This window comes from Hyla sarda, chromosome 6 (genome assembly GCF_029499605.1).
Source record: "Hyla sarda isolate aHylSar1 chromosome 6, aHylSar1.hap1, whole genome shotgun sequence".
Taxonomy (NCBI): Eukaryota; Metazoa; Chordata; class Amphibia; order Anura; family Hylidae; genus Hyla; species Hyla sarda.
In genome coordinates this window covers 268,400,529-268,426,840 of record NC_079194.1, presented here as the reverse complement: position 1 = coordinate 268,426,840, position 26,312 = coordinate 268,400,529, and the positions used below count along the sequence as shown (strand labels likewise).

Sequence of the window (26,312 nt, the reverse complement as noted above, 5' to 3'; positions counted from 1 at the left end):
GGCAGCACGATCAAAAGAAGAACTCCCTAGGGCTGCACTCCTTTCTAATATAACAAAACAGGACGAGAATCAAAGGTTCACATTCACATTTAAAAATACCGCCATGAACGATGTAATAGAAAAATCCATAAATAAAAACTGGTTTATGATCCAGGATAGTAATCTAGACAAAATTAACAACAAATCACCCATAGTGACATACAGAAAAAATATAACAATTCAGGATCAATACAATAGAAATAAAACACACAGTAAACAAACCACTAATTGGTTAAACGACTCTAAACCAATAGGAAATTTCGCCTGCGGCAATTGCAAGCAGTGCAAATATAATGGCAAATACATCCAAATAAAACAATTTTTAAACTGCAAGTCAACCTTTGTTGTTTACTGTATAGTCTGCACATGTGGTTACTTTTACGTGGGCAAAACGTTCCATCCACTATATCACAGGATCAGAGAACATCTTAGATCTATTGCAACAGGTATAGGAGCCCCACGATTCGTAACCCACATGAGGGACTATCATAGTAGCAATCCGGAGGGATTGCGATTTGCTGCTATTGAACAGGTAATAAATACAGCGCGTGGTCTGAACAAACACCAACAACTACTGAAAAATTAGGCCAGGTGGATCATCCGGTTGGATGCCACCGGCCCGATGGGTTTGAATGACAAACAAAAGTATGGTGCCTTGTTATGATTTGCTATATATAGTACAGCTGTCTCATAAGATAAGAAGTTTGCTTTTAATTCACACTAACATAATTTTTAAGATATATGTGTAAAGGTGTTTCCAGCCAATGGCGCACAGGCTCACCTGAAGCGTCATAACACTTACCTGTTTTAAGCACACCTCTTCCTGTGAATCCGGTCAGACACTCCCGGTCTGACTAAGCGCAGAAGCGCGCAACGGTCAGTCACCGAGACATTACCCCCGCGTCCTCCAGCACAGCTCCCTGATCCGTGTACCCTCATGTTTGTAAGTTTATAATAAACTATCACTGCAGTTGAAGCTTGGGTGAGTGCTCCGCATTTTCTGCATCTTCAGTGTTGAATTGTGAATTGTCTTATCTCCAGCGAGTTAGCACCGAATACAGAGCTCACACAGCAGTTAAAGGGGCCGTACACTATTATTATCCTGATACCTACCCGTCATTCCAAGTGGTGCCGAGTTATCTCTATTAGACTGTGATATTTTTTTATATATTTTTAAATATATTATTATATTACTACTTGTGTAGTATTTATACCTTAGCTGGTGCTGCTCCTTCACAAGGGCCCTGTGAAACGCAGACGCCACTATTTTATTTTCATTATTTTATACATTGTCATAATATATCAATAAATAATTTGAATCCAATGTTTGTCAGTTTGTCCTAAACCCTGAACCCTAATTATATATTTTTATAGATAAACTACTTTATGACACCTTGGGTATAGGTGTTCAATTGGGTAGCCCGGGTTTATTTGGCAGATAGTTACACAAGAGCCTCTCCAACTCTTTTTAGATAATTTACAAATCTGTTAAACTTTCTGGAGCCAGTTGATATATAAAAAAAAGTTTTTTCCTGGATAACCCCTTTAATGATGTTTGTGTGGGAAATACTACAAATCCCATGTGCACACCTTTCAACTCAATAATTTCAACTCAATATTGTTGTAATAATTGATGCCTACTACTAGAATCTGTTATCTGTAACATACTATTACAAAATATTTATTTTTGAAATTTTAATGGTATATAAATATACCTTTTCTAATGTATTGCCTTAAAGTACATCAGAAAATATTCTGGCTCCGCTTACTCACAAACTCATGTGTTTGTGTTGCCTTCAGGAACCCCTACTAGCCATCATCTTTTAATCAATTAGTCCTGCAAAAGCATTTGGTAATAATAGGTTCTTTCATTTACTGGACAACACTTAGTATATTCTTCTCTCTCCCCAGAGTTTCAGGTCATCCCGAAAAAAAAAGTCTCTAATCAATACTTATGATTTATGCCTTGTTTGTACGGTGGACTATTAGGAAGATTCAATAAGACTATAACCTTCTTGTTAAAGAGGCACAGTTTTACAACCTCTACTTTGTAAGTCGTATACTGCTCTCCATTGACAAAGAGCAGTTCACACCAGAACACGACAGGTAATATGGGGACATGCCATCAAATCTGTCTTTTGTAAATGTTCAATCTCATAATTCATAATAGACTCTCAGTTTATATTGCAGGGATGTGGAATTTCTATCGCCCGACGCCCGGGACTTGCAGTTTTGGGCGCCGGGCAGGTGAATTTGTCCGGCCCTTAGCCCGGCTTCGGGCAAGCAGGGCCGGACCTGACAAGTGCGGCGGATCTGCAGTCTGTATGGAGCGGGCACCCGACTCCTGCCTGCTCCATACTCTGCAGCCTGTGTCCTCCGAAGCAGGGCAGGGGAGATGAGAAGCTGTGTATTTGTCTTCTCTCCCCTGCTCTGCAGACGTGCGGGGGGAGATGAGGGGGCGTGGCTTATTTCTCCCCGTGCAGACCTGCGTCCTCTGCACGTCGAGACTGTATGCGGCGCTCACAGGGGAGTATGGAGCGGGCTCGGGATTACTGCCCGCTCCAAACTCTCAGTAGCCGGGGGCCGCCGCTAATAGCCAGCATGCGGCGATCGCCGCGGCTGGCTATTAACCCTTTAGATCGCCGCTGTCAAAGCTGACAGCGGCGTCTAAAGGGAGATGTGAATGCTCCCTGGTGGGCTAGTGGGGTGGATCGCCCCCCCCGCAGCGCGATCGCAGGGGGGCGATCCACTATGGAGGTAGCCGGAGGGCTTACCTCTGCTTCCTCCTGTCCCGCTCTGTCATTGATAGATCCTGGCTGGACCAGGCTCTATCAATGGATCACAGAGCACACAGATTAATAGAGTTCAATAGAACTCTAGTCATCTGTCTGAGGAATCTAATGATTCCTCATATAAGTGTAATAAAGTGTAAACAAATAAATAAATTAAATAAAATAAAAAAGTTTTAATAAAAGTTTGAAAGACACACATTAACCTAGTGGTCTTCAAACTGTGCCCCTCCAGATGTTACAAAACTACAATTCCCAGCATGCCAGGACAGCCGTTGGCTGTCCGGGCGTGCTGGGAGTTGTAGTTTTGCAATATCTGGAGTGCCACAGTTTGAAGACCACTGCATTAACCCCTTCCATGTTAAAAGTTCAAATCACCCCCTTTTCCTATATAAAAACATGCAAACATAATAAAAATAAACATATTTGGTATCGCTTCGTGCGTAATTGTACGACCTATGAAAATATAACATTATGTATCCCGTACAGTAAATGTAAAAAAATACCAAACCACAGATTTGCAATTTTTATAATATCCCAGAAAAAAAAAGTTAAAAAGCGATTAAAAAGCCAGATCAATACCAAGATGGTACCGATACAAAAAACAGATTATGGCGCAAAACATGAGCCCTCATACAGCCTGGTATGCGGAAAAAAAATAAAGCTACAGGGGTTAAAAAATGGCAATTAAAATTTTTTGAAAAAGTCCAGAATTAGTAAAACATGATGTAAACGATACAAATCTGGTATTGCTGTAATCCGGCGGCCTAAAGTATAAAACTAACATGTTATCTGACCACAAGGTAAATGGCGCAGAAAAGAAAAATCACCAAATCTGCTAAATTATCTTTCACTATTTCAATTTCACTTCCCTTAATATATATATGTATATAATATATTTGGTTCGGAGAATATGTTATTGAAAAATTAAAAGGTATCATTATAGTAGGTAGTTATGGTAGGGCGAGGAGGAAAAAAAACGAGAGCGTAAAAGCGAAAATTGGCCCGGACAAGTGGATCGTCATGAGGGACAAGTAGATTTTGCTCCATTTTAGTCCCGTGGACAAGTAGTTTTTTATAAAATTTCCACACCCCTGTATTATATACAACTTTTAAGAGTAAATGCACCCATGGATGACCAATAGATAAAGGGCTGACCCTAAAGGGGTGTCACAGGAAGTAACACACTTTCTACTTGTTAGAGGGCACTACTTTTTCAGTAAATAATTGATCAGATCACTGTTCCCATGCTGCCTAACCTTAAAAGATGAACATTTTATTAAAATGTTATTCCCTATCCAATGGATAGAGGATACCTAGATGAGTTTGACCACTGGGACTCCAACAAGCACTGGGACTCCAACAATCACAAGAATTGAGGTCAATTGTATAAATGGAGCAACCACATGTCTCGTGGATAGTGAATGATGCATTCTTCCATGGACTTTGGGGACAAGGGACTTTTGTTCCTACAATCCTCATTTTATGCACTTTGCTCCACAAGTTGTCATGGTGATAAAAGGGTGTGACCTTGTTGCTGAAAGGGATCTTGAGGCATTAATGCATCAATGTGCAAAACTTGCACCAAAATTTTGGCATGATGTTAACCAAGTTATAGGTAATCTAAACCTAGACTAGAAAATCTGAAAATGTGCCTGTTAGTGGACAGCCTGAGCCACAGTCATACATTTTGTCAAGTTTACACTAATCCGTCCCCAGTCACGTAAATTATCAAGATAACATGAGGTATTAGTAAACATTATTAACAAATCTGCATTGTTGTTCTTTAGGCTGCTGCCGCCCAATTATGGCCATCAGTGCTGTGAGCTGAAGGGGGGAATAATAAATATCGCTGTTTACTTTAGTTATATATTAAATATACACAGGCAGTTTTGTGGCATCACTTTAATAGCTCTTTCAGGATAGAGCCTTGTAATGGAGACGTGCATAGTATCTTGTTTGGTGTGTTTGTCATTTTACATTTACTGAGTAAGAAAATATTATGGTTTTATAGAGCAAAATATAAAAGAAAGTCATCCTAAGCAACAGACAGCACCGCCTACATGATGAGGAAGTGAGAGTTCTAAGACTGGAAAACAAATTACAGTCAATTTCAGATATCTGTGCAAAATACCGTATCCTTATTCTGTTCAATGTCGACACCAGAGAGAGCTTTAAAATACCTACTGTTTCATAATTCACAGAAAAGGGTAGAGGAGGATAGTCCCCATCATTTCCGAGGCATCTCATTATTTCCTGGCGATTATTTATTTGGAAAAAGGCCTTTGGAAAGCCTTTGCAACATGAGTGTTTGCCCCATGTTATCCTGACTTCAGGTGTTTGGCTCCAATACATTTCTTCGTCCTTGCTTTATAATCATTAGTAACATAAATTGTAGAAATGATTTACAAGACCAGAGCAGGAAGGGAAAGAATATACCTAAAAATGTTGGGACACTGTGGATATAGATTCAAAAGAAAGCATGAAGTTATAACATTTTCATTGTCACCCAGACATGTTAGCACTAAAACCTACTTTAAAGACCCTCTGATTGTTAGTTACAGCCAGGCGAAACAGGTGGTAAAATGCTTTACTCGCCGCTTTACTCATAAACATAGCAACACTCCACCATTTTTGCTGCATTCCCCAAAGATTGTAAAAATGGCATGTTTTTCCTGATCTTGCGAAAATCTCAGATTAAATGCTGAAGTTTTGCCAGAATTACAATAACTGTGTTGAAAAAAAAACTGCAAAAGAAACAGTGCAACAAGCAGCTGCTTATGTAGCATCCTTATGTGCTCGACCTTACACAGATGTGACGCAGTGGACCCTATAGCTACACCAGTGTATTAGGGAATTACAATTAAAGCAAATGCCTGATATACTACTGTTTGGCAGTGTATTAGTTATGTTCACACTATGGAATCTCTGTCCAGAGATATTCATGGTGGGAGATCCCCTGTGAGCAGGCACTGCCAAAATCCTCAAGTAATATGACTGTGCAGACCCATCACCATTAATGCCAAGACAATCCACACATAATTCTGCTGAAACAATTAACATGTTTTTTCATCTTACATTCTTTCTGCTGGTAAATTTCTGTGGTGGATTTTTCTGCTGCTGAAATTTTGTGATGTTAATGGGTAAATTGAAGACTCATTCACATCAATGCTAGATGCAGTGGAATCTCCAAGCAAAATTCCTGAGTGGATTTATATACAAATTTTCCATAGTGACATTTTTTTAACATTCTCTTTTATGTCAGTTGTCCCCGAGCTAGTTGGGCGGAGACTAGCCACTATTATGGCTCTCACATACTGCATAAACACAGTGTAGATACTGTTCACACTCTCAAAAACAGTAACAAAATGGAGGGCATTATAAAGCAATACTTATTGGTGTAAGTGGTGAATCAAACTCTGGGGTGAGATATAATTCTTACGGCAAAGTGCTACAGCCCCTTCATGGTTGTACACTTTGTACTAGGTACTATAAAGCAGAACAAACTGGATGTCGCTAAAGAAACCCTTGCCCAACATTAGTAATAAACACAAATGTTCTTATAGGGGAACAAGTGGCAACATAGTAGGGATACAATAAAAAGGAATTTAGTATAGGTATTTGTTTTGAACACATTTTGACAATATTAACTCTAATAAAAAATAAAACATCTTCACGATTTACAAAATCTGCTCCATAGACCTATTTTGGTCAACATATTTCATAGTAATATAGCAAACAGTTTTGTAAAATGAGGCACAGCAGGCAGCCTTGTTTTATTCATAAATTGTGCTCATCTGCCTCCTGTCCACAACTAAGCTAAACAAGATAGCTTGAGATTTATTGAGTGAACTGTTTGGGCTTTGTATGTGTCTGCCAGTGTCCAATCTGTGTTAGACAGCTGTAATGTCAAGACACACAGAAAAAAGATGCTGCATGTTTGCAAAAGACATTTTATGTCTGTCTATATTCTGTTTGCTTTGCTGGATGTATTGCTGTAAAATGAAAGTTCTCTCAGTGGCACCTGTGGTTAAGGCACTTATGGTTTATGTGAAGTTGTTTAATATACAGGTAAAGAGCACCTGGTCGCCCTCCTGACATGTCTGTCTTAGATCTATGCATTCTGCATAAAATAACAATGCTAGGTCATCTATTTTGCATAACTCTGCATTATGCTGCTCTACTGTTAGGCTATGTTCACACTGTATATTTTTGTGTTTTTTAAAAGGGAATCTGTCTGCTATATATCCTGCTCAGAGCTGCAGAAATGGGCAGATAGCTGAATTGAAAATAAAACAAATTATACTGGTTTTATAGCAGATGTCTGTTTGTAAAGTTATAAAATCATGTCTTCCTTCAAAGCCCAACTGTCATTTAGACGGTGCTGAGCTGGATCATACACGCCTTCTCTCTCTCCTCCACCCCTCTGTGCCCTGCGTGACTGATATACATGGTTTAGCTTCCAGCACAGAGCCTTGCACAATAAACATGCAGAGCAGGGAGGGGTGTATGCTATAGCATCTGAGCTTCTAAGAAAAACATAATTTAAAACTTTACAAACAGCCATCAAAGTCAGTTAATATGACCACGGGGTGCTTTTTTTTTTTTTTTTTTTTAAATAGGGGCCAATTTATTATGGTTGCTGCATGTTATTTCTGTCTAACTCTCTGCCTCTTTTTTGGACCAATTTTTTTCTAATTAAAAGTGTTTCCAAAGTGAACATTTTTTTTTTTTTGCAGTCCTTCATTTTCTGTATAACACATTAAAGGGGCTTTTCCCCTGAGCAATCACTTTTTGATGGAAGTTTCCCCTGAAGATAATCTGATTACTGCCTCAACAGTCACTTGTAATCTGTAGGAAAATTGGCAGCAAGTGTTTAGTACCCTTAGGCCGGGTTCACACTTGAGAAGCTCTTGAAGGAAAACTTCCATCTGGTGCTTCCGAGCTCGCGCAGACTTGAAAACTTTGTAGTGTGCACTGTGCAGTTGAATCTCATTGCCAGCAATGATGAGACTCTGAATTTCCAAGCAGAATTTCAAAATGGCATTCCAGTCGTATACTCCGTAGTGTGAACCTGGCCTTATAGTGCCACCTTATAAGAAAATGGATCAAAGCTCCCTTTAAAATCACTGGGATGTTATGCGAGATCCTAGAGAAAGAGAGACAATCTCTGCTCAGAGTAAGGAAACATAAATTTTGAACATAAATGGATTTTCCAAAACAGACTACGAGTTTATTATGAATCTTTGAGAAAATCTAATCTAAAAGTTATTAGAGCACGGTATTTATTTGGGGACCCGTAGGGTCCAAATAAATGTCTCATGTATTTCCCAATGGGTTATTTAGCCTTCAAAAGTCACCCTGTTTACGTAAGCAAAGACAAAGTTAGTTTAAACCCAGCCTAAAAAAGGCAGTTGAGCAGTGGTGGATATAATCCAGGAAAAATAGGAATTACCATCGGGCGCTTCTCCTCCTAGGACATATATAGGCAGCAGTCCATGTAGAGTTAACAGAGCATCTTTATTTGCAACTCAAGTTTCGAGCTCGAAACTTGAGTTGCAAATAAAGATACTCTGTTAACCCTACATGGACTGCTGCCTATGTATGTCCTAGGAGGAGAAGCGCCCGATGGTAATTCCTATTTTTCCTGGATTATATCCACCACTGCTCATCAATTATCCAGCCGACCGATAGGGACCTGGAAAGGAAACCGTGGCTGCTGACCGCCACTTCATTTGCGATTCTATATGCCTGCAGAGGTGTTGTACTCTAAGCACAACATTGGCCCTCATTTACTAAGAAAATCGGGTTGTAAGTCTATGTTGCTTTCTTACCCGACTGCTTTTTCCCCTGGTATTTATTATTATGTTGCATCCTGTTTGTCGCACGTGGGTTTTGTTGGTTTTGGTTTCCAACTCCTCTAAGCTGTCGGGAAAAAATCCACAACAATTCAACTAATTCGGGTTGGAAACCTTAATAAATACGTGGGAAAGCTAAGAAATGTCAGGTAACGCCCCTTTTTCGGGTTTGGGAGAATCCACATCGGGTCCGTCGGGAAAAAATGTTGCATCGTGTCGCAGACTGGCGCAGGATGTCTGCGACATGGCGCAGACAAAGATGCGACAAAAACCCGACAAGAGGTCAGGTTTAGAATAGTAAATGAGGGCCATTATCTGGTAAGCCTCCCATTTTTTGCGCACATTGGGGGAGATTTATCAAAACCTGTGCAGAGGAAAACTTGCCCAGTTGCCCATAGCAACCAATCAGCTTGCTGCTTTCATTTTTATGAAGGCCTGTGAAAAATGAAAGAAGCAATCTGGTTGCTATGGGCAACTGGGCAAGTTTTCCTCTGCACAGGTTTTGATAAATCTCCCCCCATTGAAGCCAAAACGATAAAACTGTCTGCACTAGGAGCGCACCTGTCTTTTTGTCTTTTTATATTATAAAAAAGGCAGTTGACCAGGCCAATTTTCATTTTTTCATTTGAGTTTTTTCCTCTTTGCCTTATAATAGCCATACGTCTTTAATTTTCCATCTACAGAGCCATATAAGTGCTTGTTTTTATGCAGGGCCAATTATACTTAATGGCACCTTTAATTTTTACCATAATATACACTGCAAAACTGAATAAAAATGTTTTATATGTTGGATGAAATTGAAAAAATAGTGCAGTTTTGCAGATTTTGGGGGTTTCATTTTAATGTTATTTTTTTTAATCTTGGTTTCATTTTAATGTTATTTCATTACATGTTATCTTTGTTTTCTGGATCAGTATGATTACAGAGGCACACACTATCTAACAATAGTAAAATAAAACAGAACTTTAAAGAAAAAAATATGCCTAAAATTGCATATTTCTCATTCCTGGAATTTTTTTCCGTTTACAGGGCTGTGTGGAGGCTCATTTTTGGCGCTGTGACTCTACTCTCTTTAGTTAAACTGTATTATTTTGGAGTAGATATGACCTTATGATAGCTTTTTATTCATTTTTTCTAATTACCCGGTGACCAAAAATCTGCAATTCCAGTATTTTAGTTTTAGTATTCTGTTACTTTTGTATACTGTTAAAGGGGTACTCCGGTGAAACACTTATTTATTTTTTTTTTTTAAGTCAACTGGTGCCAAAAAGTTAAACAGATTACTTCTATTAAAAATCTTAATCCTTCCAGTACTTATTAGCTGCTGAATACTACAGAGGAAATTATTTTCTTTTTGGAACACAGATCTCTCTGCTGACATCACGAGCACAGTGCTCTCTGCTGACATCTCTGTCTATTTTAGGAACTGTCCAGAGCAGCATATATTTGCTATGGGGATTTTCTCCTACTCTGGACAGTTCTTAAGATGGACAGAGATGTCAGCAGAGAGCACTGTGTGTGTAATTCAGCAGACAGCTCTGTGTTCCAAAAAGAAATAATTTCCTCTGCAATATTCAGCAGCTAATAAGTACTGGAAGGATTAAGATTTTCTTAATAAAAGTAATTTACAAATCTGTTTAACTTTCTGGCACCAGTTGATTTAAAAAAAAAAAAAAAAGTTTTCCACCGGAGTACACCTTTAACTATGCAGGACCAGTTATGTGATACTTAAGAAGTTAGGACATATCCCCATGTGGCAATACCAAGTGTTTATTTTTTATTCTGTTTACATTTTGTTGCTTGAAAAACATGGAATAAGGCAGTGATTAAAATTTTTATGAGATGAGGGGAGGAGCTTTTTAATGATTTACATTTTTTTCAACTTTTTTTGGTCCCTTTTCGGGGTGACATTTATAAGCATTATAATATTGCTTTTACTGATCAATGCTATGCTATTGCAAAACATTGATCAGTTAGATCAGTACACTGCTGGTAAAGCCTGTCTGAGGTGAGGGTGTTGATTGGGCACCTGTCAGGAGTGGCACCTGTTACTTAGCCTTTTAAATGCCAATGGAATAATTGGGGATTTCTGTCAATGACAGGGAGTGCTGAATTCTGATAGCAGCTGGAACCTGCCATATATAAAGCGAGTCAGAACTCAGTCAGAACATAACATTAAGGGGTTAAAGAGGATATCCCAAATTTGTAAAAATTATTGGGCTATCCTCAGGATAGGCCATCAGTATTAGACTGGTGATGACCTGACTCTCACTGCTGTTTGTGGGATGTGGGACAGTGCTGCAATATTTTGCACCACCACAATTAGTACAGCATTTACATATGGTTTTCAGTTAATGTAAACTCTAAAGAGGTTTCAGCATTCTTCTGTATTCCTTTCTGCAGTATGCTGCAGAGGAAGTTGTATATTTCTTTTCTGTCTGACCACAGTGCTCTCTGCTGCCACCTCTGTCTATGACAGGAACTGTCCAGAGTAGGAGCATATCCCCATAGCAAACCTTTCCTGCTCTGGACAGTTCCTGACACAGACAGAGGTGTCAGCAGAGAGCACTGTGGTCAGGCAGAAAACAACCTTTTTAAACAGCTGGCCACTAGGGTTCCCTCTGTCAATTTAATATGGATGGTCTGTACTAGAGATGAGCGAACTTACAGTAAATTTGATTCGTCACGAACTTCTCGGCTCGGCAGTTGATGACTTTTCCTGCATAAATTAGTTCAGCTTTCAGGTGCTCCCGTGGGCTGGATAAGGGGGATACAGTCCTAGGAGACTCTTTCCTAGGAATGTATCCACCTTTTCCAGCCCACCGGAGCACCTGAAGGCTGAACTAATTTACGCAGGATAAGTCATCAACTGCCGAGCCGAGAAGTTCGTGACAAATCAAATTTACTGTAAGTTCGCTCATCTCTAGTCTGTACTGAGGGTAGGCTTTTCATTTTTGAAGCGCGGAAAACCCCTTTAAGCACCCAGTTTTAAGCGATGTTCATGCTGGCTTTCTCTTCAATTATATTTAAAGACACATTGATTGCAATAAAAACGACAAATACAATCAGTTGCCATCATTTGGGCCTCATCCTGTTAGGATTAATTTACATATTGCAGGTTGCTGTGCTTTTCTATCTTGTACAAAAAGAAAAAAAAGAAAACATCTAATATTCCACCGTCTTACCATTAAAGACTGAAGATTGAAATGGAAAGCATTTGTTTCCATGGATTATGCTTTCCAGTTTTGAATGTTAGTGTGAACAGTGAGCAGAGCCTTAGATGAATGTTCAACGCTTTCAGTGCAATATTTAATAATTTACTAGGCACAGGCATTCACAGTTCATGCTACAAGAGCCTGCGGAGATGGCTCATTATAACATTGATTGTTTGAAGTGGTAGATATTATTCCAGCAGCTGAACTGAACAGTAGCCAGTGCCCAGAACCCAGAAGAAACAGAAAATAAAATGGCTGTCAAAATTCTGTTAGAAATTTGTTCCCTGTGGCATTGGATTGCACAACAGCAAATAGCCACCCATTGATGTGCTAGCCAGGAATGTTTTTGCTGCCTTTGTATGCAAGCAATATGAGGCTAGGATAAAGTATTACTGCAAGACTACTGATTGCTTCAGCAGCGTCAACTGTCCCTCTGTCTTAACCTGTGAGACCTGGTAATTTGTGTTGTCGAAGTGACCTCCTAGCCACTCTGGAAATTGCTTTTCTGCTGCAAAAGATTGGGATCTGCTTTATTTAATTATTTATTTGTTATGGCCCTGGCTTGATATGCACATTATCTATCCTGAATATCCTGGAAAGGTTTCTTTATCATTTACTGTTTAAAACATTTCAAGCCATTTATATCTAGCTATTTTATATTTATTTTCTAAGGTAAAAAAGCAATTCATAGCTTGAATTCACATTGTCCTCCAAGGCACACTGCAGGTCAGACATTATTCCCAATTTACTTTTAGCAGTAAAGATGAAAACGCATTGTGGGAAAATGTTCTCTTTCTATTTAGCAAATGTTTACATTCACATTTTGGGTAAGCAGTCAGTGGCCAATGTTGTTACTTGTGTTCTTGCGATACCTCTGACTGAGACAGATAAAAGCAATGGGTTGTATCAGCCAAAGGCAACAGTTGCAGCTGCATTTACCTCTCTTCCCATAATTTGAAGTTCACTAGCTTGTAGATAGTGAGATTGAATCTTTTCACCCTGAAATGAAGGTCATGCAACTCTCCTGATCACTGAGGTGTTTCCCTTGGGTTTCAGATTAGCACACGGTAGAAGATGAGCAGCAGGTAGAGATCTTACTTAAAGAATATTGAAAAATAAATAAGAGTAAAAACTGAGAAAAAGGAAAAAAAATATACCACAGATTTGTTAGATATATTCTCATATTTCCATTTGGATAGTAACTAACTCAATAAGAATGTCCCCCTGGCAGCTAGCTTATCACAGAAGGTTACACTGCGGGGAACCCCTAAGATGATCTCTAGGGGCTGCTTATTGGTTGATCAATTTCCCTGTGGTAAAGTTAGCAGGGGTATTTGTAAAAGACAGATGTCAGTAAGCCTCAGGAGCAGCTATCCTTTTATAAGAGGGGGTGTCTGTCACTTACTAATAGATATTATAGAAATTTCCATGCTGGAGGACGCACCCTCATCACTGTAGGGACAGGAAACATCCAGGTTTAAAAGAGGCTCCTCTGCAGATACCAGGGCCAGATTAAGGCTGCCTGGAAGACGGAGCACTTCATTGCAGTATAGTTCTCCCCACATTAGGTGCAGTATAGTTCTCCCCACATTAGGTGCAGTATAGTTCCCCCTACATTAGGTACAGTATAGTTCCCATTACATTAGGTGCAGTATAGTTCCCTCGCATTAGGTGCAGTATAGTTCCCCAGCATTAGGTGCAGTATAGTTCCCCAGCATTAGGTGCAGTATAGTTCCCCAGCATTAGGTGCAGTATAGTTCCCCCGCATTAGGTGAAGTAAAGTTCACCCACATTAGGTTGGCAGTACAGTTTCCCCCACATTAGGTTGGCAGTACAGTTTCCCCCACATTAGGTTGGAGGTACAGTTTCCCCCACATTAGGTTGGCAGTACAGTTTCCCCACATTAGGTTGGCAGTACAGTTCCCCCACATTAGGTTGGCAGTACAGTTCCCTCACATTAGGTTGGCAGTACAGTTCCCCCACATTAGGTGCAGTATAGTTCCCCCACACTCCCTGGCTGCTGTAGTTTCACTTTTTCTCAGCAGCCAATAGAAGCATATACATCCCAGGCATTCAAACTGTGGACCTTAAAGGGGTATTCCAGCCTTAAACGTCTTATCCCCTATCCAAAGGGCCATCACGGGCCATCACGCCCCTCTCATAGACATGAATGAAGTTGGCATGCTGTGGGGTCACATCTCCAACTCAGGAGCAGCGCTTGGCACAGAATACCGGGAGCTGCACAGAGATCACAGGGGGTCCCAGCAGCGGGACCCCCATAATCAGACATCTTATCCTCTATCCTTTGGATAGGGGATAAGATGTCTAAGGCCGGAATACCCCTTTAAGTTGTTGCAAAAGTACAGTATGTTTTACAGGATGTCTGGACAGCCAATGGCTGATTTATGCTAAAAGATTGTAGTACATGCCATTTGGAACCCAGATGCATCTAAGAAGCGGAGAATAAAAATCCCTTAAAGCAGTTATGTGGCTTTAAACTTTTTTTTTTTTAACCTCTATCCCAGGTACCTTTCACCACTTGCTAATAGTGTGTTCAATATTATGAAAAATAACTATTGTTCAGCACTGTGCACCACGCCACATATAACTATGCAATAGGAGAGGAAACTTTCCACTCCATCTCCGTCTCCACAGCATCAGTTTCTGTGCCATAGAACCACATTATGCTGGGTCTCACGCTGGAGATGGTGTTGTGGAGATGGAATGGGAAGCTTTGTCTCTTTATACATGGCCGTTGTCCAAGCATTTAGGTGGCAAATTTAAAATGAATGTAATTTTGAAAAATGTTGTTGCACAATAGTCATATAGCATCAGGGGTACAGTTTGAAAATCTGTCTGGTATTCTTACAGGAAGGGCCTGAAAAGTAAAGTTGATGAGGCGGGAAATAATTGTATGATGTTGTGTATACCTTGCCAGGTAAATGTCCCACTCTGCCTCCTCTGCAAATCTTATTTGAGCTGAAACAGTAGTGGGAAAAATGTTATTCAATATCTCTTGTGGGTCTCATTGAAGTCAGATTACTTAATATTTAAGGACAGTCAAAAACAAAAGGACTCCTTCAGTCAGATCAACATATCGGCTAGATGTGTGACATCCAACAAATCAGCCTCTTCCAATTTATGACAATTCATTTTGAAATTGGATAGAACGGAGTGAGCCCCAAGTCTTTCTATTTTTTAAAGGTTGGGGAAGAAGATTAGAGGATACGATAAAAAACAAACAAACAAAAAAAAAACACTGTAATAAGAGTGGCATAAAATGTCACTTTTAAATTGTTCTAGTTACATGTAAGCCTGGATATGATCTGATTCTGTGTAGGAGAGGTTCTAAGATACATATAAACATCAAAAGGATTAATTTTGTATGGATAAGCTGAGGGACAGGAATATAATCCTATCCAATGCTTCATGTACATCAGTTGAAAGGCCTATCAGTAGTACCAGTAGATTGTGTTTTCCACAATATATTCCATTTTCATGGAAAACTCATTGATGGTTTGTCCAAGTCAATGGTCTTCTGCAGTAACCCAGTGCCACCACTATAAAATTCATGGACCTGAGACTTCCAGCTCCCATACATATCTTACATCGGGGCAGCTGATCTGTGGGCCTGCCGAGTGTTGGTACCCAGATGGTTGACTACTAATGGCCTATACTGTGGACAGGTCATCAATGGGTTTTCCCTGGAAAACCTCTTAAAGACCCTAGCCTCCCTACCAAGCATAAAAGCAGCCTGAGAGTTGGGCAAAGGAAGAGAAGGGATAACTTTACCCAACAGACTGTGGCTATCTCAATCAGAAAACAAGTAGGTTGATTCTACTCAATTCTAGATGCAAACAGAGTTCATCTGCTGCAAACTGGGGGTCATCATTCAAGTACCTTCAAAGGGGTAATTTATTTTTTTAAATCAACTGTTGCTAGAAAGTTAAACCGATTTTGTAAATTATTTCTATTTAAAAATCTTAAAATCTTTCCAGTACTGATCAGCTGCTGTATACTACAGAGGAAGTTCTTTTTTTTTCCATTTATTTTCTATCCAACTGAAGTGCTCTTTGCTAACACTTCGGAACTGTCCAGAGCAGGAGCAAATCCCCAAAGCAAGCCTCTCCTGCTCTGGACAGTTCCTGACATGGACAGAGAGAGGTGTCAGCAGAGAGCACTGTGGTCAGATAGAAATAAATTCAAAATGAAAAGAACTTCCTCTATAGTATAAAGCAGCTGATATGTACTGGAATTAGTTAGATTTTTCAATAGAAGTAATGTACAAATCTGTGTAGCAAAAACAAAATAAAACAAAAATGTAGCCAGCACCTAAACCCAATACACGGGTGCACGCTGCTGTGGCATGTACAAGACAAGTGAAAAAAAGAAAATGGCAGCAGCACACTTGGTCAACAAAATGGAGGCTCAGCCCACTTTTTGATCAAAACGTGTACCCCCCCCCATCCACCACGTGGAGGTGGCCTCATATAGGATGGGACCCTAACATTCACTCACCTCAGGCTGGGCGACATGCTGGATCCACTAACAACCTAAAACAACCTCCTGTGAAATAGGGGAGGGGATGCAAGACTACAGAGGGAGCCACTCCCCCCACATTGCACAGCAAAAACAAAATAAAACAAAAATGTAGCCAGCACCTAAACCCAATATACGGGTGCACGCTGCTGTGGCAAGTACAAATCTGTGTAACTTTCTGGCACCAGTTGATTTAAAAAAATAAAAATAAATAATAATAATAATAATAATATATATATATATATATATATATATATATATATATATATATATATTTATTTAGCACCAGAGTACCTCTTTAATTTGGGGTGCAGCTCATGTCATCAGTAGAAGGCAGCTCATGTCATCTGGAGACCAAACTGCAAAAATGCACAGATTATGGGAATCACAAAATAAAACAAGATGAGGTTGCTTTTATTCCCAGAGTGGCTCAGCCCAGTTGGTATCAGTAGTGGCTTTAGGGCGTGTCTCCAGGGCTTTATTTTCCTCACTGTCTAGGAATACATGAAAATGTGGGAAGGCCTCTCATACCTTTCTACTTTTTCTTTCTATGGGAGAAGATTGGAGAACATGAGTAATGGCGGTCCCGAAGTAGCGTCATGTGACCGGTCAGCTGACCGCACATTCAGACCACATTGAGACTTCGCACCTGGGGCAGACACAGGATGGTGAACAAAGCTTGCACCCTACACATTGGAGCAAAGTATATTACACCAGCACCTTCTAGTGTTAGAATTCCTGACCAGCCGGCATCATAAATCATTAGAAGATAGCGAGTGAGGAGGGAAAGAAAAGTGAATATCTGTGACGCATACAAGCTCCGTTCACCTGTGTCCACCCCAGGTGTGACGTCTCAATGTGGTCTGAATGTTCGGTCAGCTGACAGGTCACATGACGCTGCTCTGGGAGGCGGGACCAGGTCCAGTGCTATTACTCATGTTCATGCATATGGTCTTGCTTACATTCAGGTGTGTTAGGTTTGTTTTCTCTTTTGATTGGATATGGCTTATAAAAAAACTGTCCTGTAACCAATGTGTGACACCCCTGGAAGAAGGAAGGTGTTCCAAAACAGCTGTAGGGGTGGTTGTTCAGTTGGTATGGTCCTGCTGCTGTTGCTACATGTGGGTATTGTCTACTATTGCTGCTGCTATTTTTGTAACCTTTTGCACATGTAATTTATGTTTGTCACTTTCAGCTGCCAATTGTCTATACCCCATACTACATGTGAGCATTTCCTCGATTTTTTGGATAGCATCACACTTTAGGGGAGATTTATCAAAACCTGTCCAGAGGAAAAGTTGCCCATAGCAACCAATCCAATTGCTTCTTTCATTTTACAGAGGCCTTGTTAAAAATGAAAGAAGCGAGCTGATTGGTTGCTATGAGCAACTGGGCAACTTTTCCTCTGGACAGGTTTTGATAAATTCCCCCATTTGTGTGTGTTTCCTTGCACATTTTTTCTGCCCAACCACTGTCGCACCTTGTGTTCCAGTTGCGATTTGTCTCTCTTTTTTATGTACATATATGTAGTAATGTGATACACAATTTTAATCTGATTCAATAAAGTTTATACGTATTTATGTATGATTATCTGCCGCAATTTCTTAAGTTATAAGTTTATGCGTACTGCATATTGCATTATGGCAGTGTTTTACTCCTTGAAACTAGTATATATTGATGGCATGGGGGACAGAGCAGGGATGTAGAAGTTTTCCATCTCCTCCCATACTTTTTCTACCTTTAGGTGCACTGTATATTTGTGTTTGTCTATCCGTTCTTAGTTTCAGTGCATTTAAAGTTTTTTTTTTCCTTGAATAGCTGAACAGTCCATTCTACATGAAAGAAAACATGATTGGATTTCCCCACCAGATGATCCTGGCATAGTATCTAATCTTGTAAAGGATAACCCATTTGGAGTTAGTCAACCACTAGGGTCTATTTCTTATGGTTTAATAGTTTATTTGTGAATCAACCCATATTTGTCATATATACAGTACTGTGTGTAAAATGATAACAGTTACAATGTAATTATAAGTGGATATACACATGTACTGTATTGATAGAGGATCCATACATTTAATTTAATATTCAATACTGTGAAAAGAAGATATTGTTTGCAAGCAGCTGGTAAAATGGAGGATGGGAGGTATGTATCACTGAGGCTTCTTGCCCCAGTGACATAAGACTGGAGTTTGGGTACAGATTTCTCTTAGTTTTTTTTAGTTTTTTTTGCCATATTAGAGACTGTCTTCTAGATACTGAATGGTTTTCCAATCTACCATTGGAGAGTCACCTTGCAGCACCGCAGTCCCTTTTAGCCCTGTTACACACCAAGTATAAAGGCCGTCCATGTACTGTAAGATCTAGCCTGGTGCTCATGGACACCATAGGAGATTGGAAAGCAATCAGAAAGATTTATCTGCTCTCTTTCTCTCTCTCCAAACATATACCACTGTGTGATTTTTCCCTTCTTCCCACAAGGGCGCCAGAACAAATTATATGCAATTTGGTGTAAGCACTCAATAAGAGGAATAGGAGATCTTACTAGCGATATCGAGAGATCTGCTGTCTCCGGGGTTGATCTAAGGGTGAGATTCCAGCTATCCCCCTCTCATCTTTTCCAATACACCCAACTCCACTCATTTTGCAACTCAATGGGCTGCAAATTTGCGGACTTAGAAAAAAAAGGGACTGTTTTATGACTTCCCTATGACCCCAATAGATCATCAAGGCTCATTATGGACAGATACTTACAAGGAGTTGCCAATGTGCAGTTTACTCACTGTGACACTGACCTAGGGGAATACCTGGTAAGAGATTTGATCGCTTCTCGGCCTTTTGGCTAAGATCAAGTGTAGTATCTGTTCTTATCAGTGTTAGAATAGGGGCACTGATGTAGGATGGATGCTGCATGGAGGAGGCAGGTGTACCAGGGTGTTCTGGGGCTGGTTCTGAGAAATCAGCTCGACAGCTGCCCCGATGTGATCTGTTTCCCTCCGGGTCTCGCCATGAGGCTGAGAGGGTCTAGAACCAAGGTACTTTAGTGCCTCGGGGAGTGCTGACCCCCGAGTGCCGAAACTCACTGGGAGTATTGGCTCACTGAGTGGAAGCACTGGTACCATTAACTCTTCACCTTGTGGCACTCACCTCTTGATTCACTGCCTTCTGGCTAGGATCAGGGAAATTTTTATAGATCCGGCTGGATGTTCGGGCAGTATATCTGCACACATTCACTTATTTATTTCTTTTGTCACTTTTTGCGTGCTTTGTGTCCACAGGATTGTTAGAATGTGGAAGCCCTTCTGGGTGTCTCTCCTAGCGGTCTAGGGGAGGTGTCTGCGGCCATTAGGTTCCGCACCTCTCTGCAAAAACCCTGGGTACTCCTCGACTCTTAATAAAAAAAAAGAGATAAATTGATGTCCGGTCTACTCAGAGCTCACATGTCTATTATAAACAAGAGCTGGAGAGAAAAGCAGTTTATAAATATATCAGGGAGCAGTACAGAGTTCTCTCCCATGACCTATTTATACCCAGGACTGTATCTATAACAAGGGGGCATCCTCTACGGTTAGAGTAAAAAAGGTTTATACACCAGCGCAGACTGTGGAAATCTCTCCCGGAGGAGGAGGTCATGTTGAACTCTGTAAAAGAGTTCCAAAAGGGGCCTGGATGCATTTTTGGAGAATAATAACATTGCTGGTTATGAATACTAGATTTATAGGGACAGAACATTGATCCAGGGATTTATTCTGACTGCCATATTCGGGAAATAATTTTTGCCTCTAGTATGAGTTTTTTTTGCCTTCCTCTGGATCAACTCAGTAGGGACTCATTAGGGTTATAGGTTAAACTTGATGGACTCTTTTTTTCAACCTTATGAACTATGTAACTATGTTTTTCATTTCTCTTATAGAGTAGCTTTGACTCATTATTTGTGCTCCTTTCCCATATGCGACCTACCAAAAGCAGACCTACTACATGGTCTGTAGCCATGTCCAAAGGTGGGAGAGGTGTGGCAAATGGTGACCTCTTTTATTGAACAAACCTGGGATATTGCATTTCCAATGACCCCCTCTATGTGTAGATTTCACTACATTCCTCTCTCTGTTGATGACCCTAAATGTGGAGTGGTGGCAACCAAAGGGGTACACTTAGCGCTTTTGGCTTTGACCAAGTGTATTATCCGACACTGGCTACAGCAGACTGTCCCTCGCTTACAGAAATCCTAAATACTTTTAAATATTTTTTGTTCTTTGACAGCCTAGACACTCTACGCTTCCCTACAAAGTCCACCAAACAGTTCTTTGCTACTTAAAAATTTATAGAGAGGCTTATCACAGTCAGAGCAAGACACCCTTATAACTCAATGTCGCCATACTGAGTGGTATTGTCTTAAAGAACTTTGGGAATTCTTAAGATTTCTTAGACTTAGATGGCTGTGGTTCTGGTTATTTGGGTTACTTTGTATGTTGCTTTGGTTGTAAGTTTTACCTTCTGATTTGTACGCAAATTATCTCCTATGCTTTACTATGGCATTACTGTCCAGACATATTGTTACATAGTGCACCAATGCACAGATAGCTCTCAATCTCATTTTTTATCTGTATTATTTTGTGCATCACTCATGGCTGTACACTTTCTTTATTTGATGCTAATAAAATTTGCTTAAAAGAAATAATTAATTCACTCCCATACTCCAGTTCCGGTGTGTATGTTGGATTCCTAAACCTGGTCTCACAGGTGTGTAAGCACTGCCATAGAGCCGCAGAGAGGAGTTGCTCTACGGCAGATCAGCTTGTCTATGGTATGTTGGATACGTATTCACTGCACCTAAAAAGACTGGCTTTGGGACTGTATGTGCCAAGTTTTTGATGAGAAGCTCAGAAGTTTATGTGAAGAACCTGATGTAAAGGACATCTAAGTTTCTGTTATACTGCATGCGGCAAGTGGAAGTTATTGCTGTAAGACTACAGAACTGTGACACCTGGCTGTGTGGGTCTGCTTGCTTGCTGACATCACTATTTGAAGGGTCCCGTTCTGCAATACATTATTATATAAGTAAAGCATCCCCTAGTAGGCAGTCAATTTTTGATTGTGACGTCGACTGCTGGCACCCCGCCAATCAGTTTGAAGAGACCAAGGTATTGCAGCCTCTTCAGTGTTTACCAGCACTTGTCCTTTCAAATGTCTAACTATTTGTATCGACAGTGCAAGAAACTGAAGCAGTGTCCCATTGACTTGAATGGTAAACATTAAAGAGGCTGTGGATTTTGCACAAGTGTTGCAGTCTCTTCAAAAAATGAGGTCCACCATTGGTATGTGAAAAATTGCACTGCATGTAGCTCTATTCTCCTAATAAAATACAATGGAATCTACAGCAGATGCTGTTAATGGAGCCTTCAAAGCAAATATGAACTTGTCTGTGAATTTGTCTTTATTGTAATGCTCAGGTCAGCTTATTAAAGGGGTATTCCAGGGAAAAACTTTATTTATTTATTTTTTAATCAACTGCCTCCAGAAATGTAAACAGATTTGTAAATTACTTCTATTAAAAAATCTTAATCTTTACAATAATTATCAGCTGCTGAAGTTGAGGTGTTCTTTTCTCTCTGGCAACAGTGCTCTCTGCTGACATCTCTGCTTGTCTCGGGAACTGCACAGAGTAGAAGAGGTTTGCTATGGGGATTTGCTTCTAAACTGGGCAGTTCCCGAGACACATGTCATCAGAGAGCACTTAGACAGAAAAGAACAACTCAACTTCAGCAGCTCATAAGTACTGAAAGGATGAAGATTTTTTAATAGAAGTAATTTACAAATCTGTTTAACTTTCTGGAGCCAGTTGATATATAAGAAAAAGTTTTTTCCTGGATAACCCCTTTTAAATTAATGATTTGTAGAAAAAATCTTTTAAAAATAGTGCATTTTAGGAAGCATTACTTATCTTTTTTTCACTCACTCTTGTTTACTTAATCTTGGGAAAATGGACTCTAGAAAAATTGGCCTTTTTAAACGTTTGTGTGTGTGTAATTTAAATCTAGTAATAAAATGAAACCTATATTTCATTTACCACTATTTTAGACATTTTATTGTGAAGAGGCACTTACTAAGCTAGCCATTGGTATTATGTCATTCCCACAGTTGGGCTACCTCAGGGAGTTCAGCATCTTTTCTCCCTCCTGACTGGGGAGTTTGTTTTTCGCTACCACTAAACCCTCCCACCTTTTCTGCCTTCTTCCTGACATGCAGAGCATTCTGTCTGTCCCAAATCCCCTTCTCCGCATCTTAATGCGGCAATATCAGATCAGAGAGAGCAGACCTTGCTTAGAATAACAATACAGATGATGGCAGCCTAAAGAGGAAAATAGAAAATGCAATGGTAGAAATAGAGATGCGTATTGAAAGAGGGGAATGAGGTGCAGTCTGAAGTGTTGGAAAATGCAACCATGTGGAGAGATAATTAACCCATTACTACCCCCAGGCACCTGCGTTCGCCTCTCTACATCGATTGTCTAGATTTCAGAGCTGTTCCAGATCGGCTTGTTGACATTTATATATTTACATAAGTAATCGGAGTCCCTGCTATGTGAAGCATTTTTGTATTCTCAAGTCCAGAGCTCACAGTTTGATCCACAAGTGAAATTCAGCTTGATAGTTTATGAAATTTAGATGATGTATTTATGATCAGGTATCAATTTTGCTGTACATTCTCCCCTATATTAATGTTTGCTGCTTTTTATCCGGGATGTCTGGCTACCTTCTGAGTATTACTGCTTTTATATAACTGTAGCCACATTCAGAATTGCCTAATACTTATTCCATAGGTTCTTTCAAAACACATTTATTAGTCTACCAATGTTATGAAAGTTTTTTTCCTTTTGTTCTTTGTTGCAGTTTTTATTTTATACTTTTTTCAGATGTTTGTGAACTTTTCACTCTTTATAGGAACGCACCAGCAGTCAATGACTCAGCAGCACCAGCAGTCAATTTTCTCACCTGGTTCTCTTTGACTGTTCCATAAACAAAATAGAAACAATTATAAATACTTATCTTCTCTTTTTGTCTATTTCAGGAGTGTAATTTAAGGGGCCCTAAGATAAGAGGCACATAAAAGATGTTACAGATTTACCATTTGCCTTCATCCAGTCTTATGGTCTAATGCCCATCTTTATTGGAGAAATTATAGTAACAGAAGGGCAAATAGCACCTTACAAATAAGTACAACCAGCATTTCTGCAAAATAGTGGGTGTCTGTTTTCACAGAATGAAGATCCACTGTAGACATCCATTAGTAAAGGTTGGACTAAGTACCTAAGGCTCAACTGTGGGCCCAGACCCTGACACTACAATGTGCCTTATCCAACTGCTGGGACCCCCTTGCAATCTCCTAAACAGGACCCCTGCTCTCTGAGAGGAGCATGTGCTCCATTCATTCTCTATGGGAGCACCAAAGAGACCTGAGTGCTGAACGCGGGCATCTCAGGTGCTCCAATAAAAATGAATATAGCGTTTGTTGGCTGCAACATGTATTCCTCTCAGACAGCCGGGGTCCTATTCAGGAGATCGCAGGGGGGTCCCAGCGGCAAACCCCTCCCCCCCACCCCATAATCAGATACTTATGGTCTATCATATTTATAGGGGATAAGTGTTCTTCCACTGTACAACCCCTTTAACAACTTTAAATTAGTGTGTATGACCACCTTTAATGTCCATAGAACAGTTGCCTTAAAGGGATTATCCAGAGCTAATTTCTTCTAAAAACCGCACACACATGTATTCAGGTTGTGTGCGTTATTACATCTTTGCTCCACTCACTTCTTCACTTCAAAGGGACAGAGGTAGGGACAGTGCAAGTATGGGTGCCAGAGTTTCCCAGCAGTCCCAGGCATCCTCATCGGCTGATGAGGTGCCTTGCACCCCCCCCCCCCCTGCTATGTTAGGTCCCCCTGCTTTGCCTGTGGCTGGTGTTGCTTGGCATCAGCCGAGTCGGATTGGTCCTCTGGAGGGCCCCAGTACTGACCCCCTCCCCCCTTTTGAGGAAGAGCGAGTGTATGGGGGACAGCTAGGTCATGCTGCCACCTCCCCAGTCACAGTTAGCCCCCCCTGCTGTTTAATGATAGCATGCGGCCCATCAGGCAGCAACCGTGTGACTGTGCAGCTTCCAGGTCTGAGCGGTATTCCCGTAGGCGCCATCCCAGATCGTCATCCTGGCGGAGCAGGACCACTGGGTCTTCAAGGGGGTACCGCAGATGTTACCGCCGGGAATCCAGGAGCAGGGACAGATCCCGCAGGTCCAGGTCCTCCCGCTGGCGGTCACCATCATCTTCAGGAAAGAGTTCCTGGAGCTCCGCCAGCCCAGATAGGAGATCCCACAGAAAGGCGGAGAGACTGCCTCGGTCCAGGTCATCAAAGATGTCCTCCCGCGGGGGCAGTCGGCCCTGCGCGGTTGCGGTTCCTGGGCCGGTGGAGATTGTGGAGCAGGTTCCTACTACGTCCTCCGGTGGACCCTCATCATCTTCTGCGGGAGTTCCTGTGCTGACAGGTGAGTTTAGTTTTGCTGGGGTTTGGGGTAATGCAGGGTTGGGGGCAGCTGAGTTGTTGCCCACCCTTAAGGCAGTGCTAGCTAGATTGGAAGGTCAGCAGCCTGGCGCTTCAACCATGGTTACGAAGGTGTCCCCTGTAAGGGCTGGTGTCCACACGGAAGCATTCTTTTGTGGCATTAGTCCTTTGGGGCTGCATGTGGAGGAAGCGGTGAAGGAAAATATATGGGGAAACCGGTATGTGGACTTGTGGTCCCTTGTTTCGGTGGATCAGCACACCATTGACAAGGATTGTAGGCCTCAGCCTGAGAAGTCTTTCCCTGCTCGGCCGGGGGTGGCTAAGATGATGGGGAATTGGTTGCAGGCATTCTCTGGTTTGGGTTGCATTATGGGCGAGAAGCATCCAGAACGGTGTTCGGAGCTTTTCATGTATATGGATTCGGTGTACAATGCCTATAAGGCTCATGGGGGTATGGACTGGTGGCGTTATGATGAGGAATTTTGTCGCCGTCTGGCATTGACACCGTAGGTGGGCTGGGGGGGGGGGGGGTAGAGGCAACTGATGTATGGTTCTGCTTGATGATGGCCCAGAGAGGGCCATCCTTTCAGTCCGGGGCCGCTGGTTAATCCAGGGCTACGGGATCAGTAGCAGTGTGTCGACCCGGCGCCTTTTGGCTTAACAATGAGGGGCACTGTAGGTTCCTCAGCTTGTGCAAGTACAAGCATGAGTCCCCAAGCAGCCAGGGTGGCCTACGGTCGCGGCTGAAGGGAAGGACGACGGTGGGTGATGTTAGAGCATTGTTAGAGCAGTACCCCAATAGGGAAGGGGCGGTGGTGTTGTGGGAAGGTTTTACGGCTGTTTTTTTCATTCTGTTTGTGTTGGGTTTGGTAGGGGAGGAGTACCCATGCAATTTAAAATCCGCCAGGGAGCACTCTGATGTGTTGAGGGAAAAAATTGGTAAGGAGGTGGCTTTGGGGCGTTTTATGGTCCCGTTTGTTTCTCCTCCTTTTTCAAGCTTTAGGGTATCCCCTTTGGGTGTGGTTTCCAAGAAGGAGGCCGGTAAGTTTCAGCTCATTCGCCTTGGTGAATGATGGCATTCGAAAGTGGATTGGGCGGTGCAATTTGTAACGGGCAGCACCTCTATTATTCTCTATTTGGATGAACTTTGTTTGTGGCCCCGGCAGGTTCCTCATGGTGTCGTTTTTTGTTGGACTCATTCCGTTTTTTGATGCCACGCTTTGGTGTTCCGTTGTCGGCAGAAAAGACAAAGGGTCCTGCCACGGTTATGGGAGTGGAGATTGATTCAGTTGCCATGGTTTTTCGATTGCCGTCTG

General features: G+C 41.2%; 1 protein-coding gene and 1 pseudogene across 2 annotated transcripts in view; both read left to right on the top strand.

Moving 5' to 3' along the window:
- The window catches only part of LOC130277036 (ADP-ribose glycohydrolase MACROD1-like), a 656,083-nt gene that overhangs the window by 461,828 nt on the left and 167,943 nt on the right, over positions 1-26,312 (top strand). The gene's annotated exons all lie outside the window — the stretch shown is intronic.
- LOC130278354 (U2 spliceosomal RNA) lies at positions 19,263-19,369 on the top strand (annotated as a pseudogene).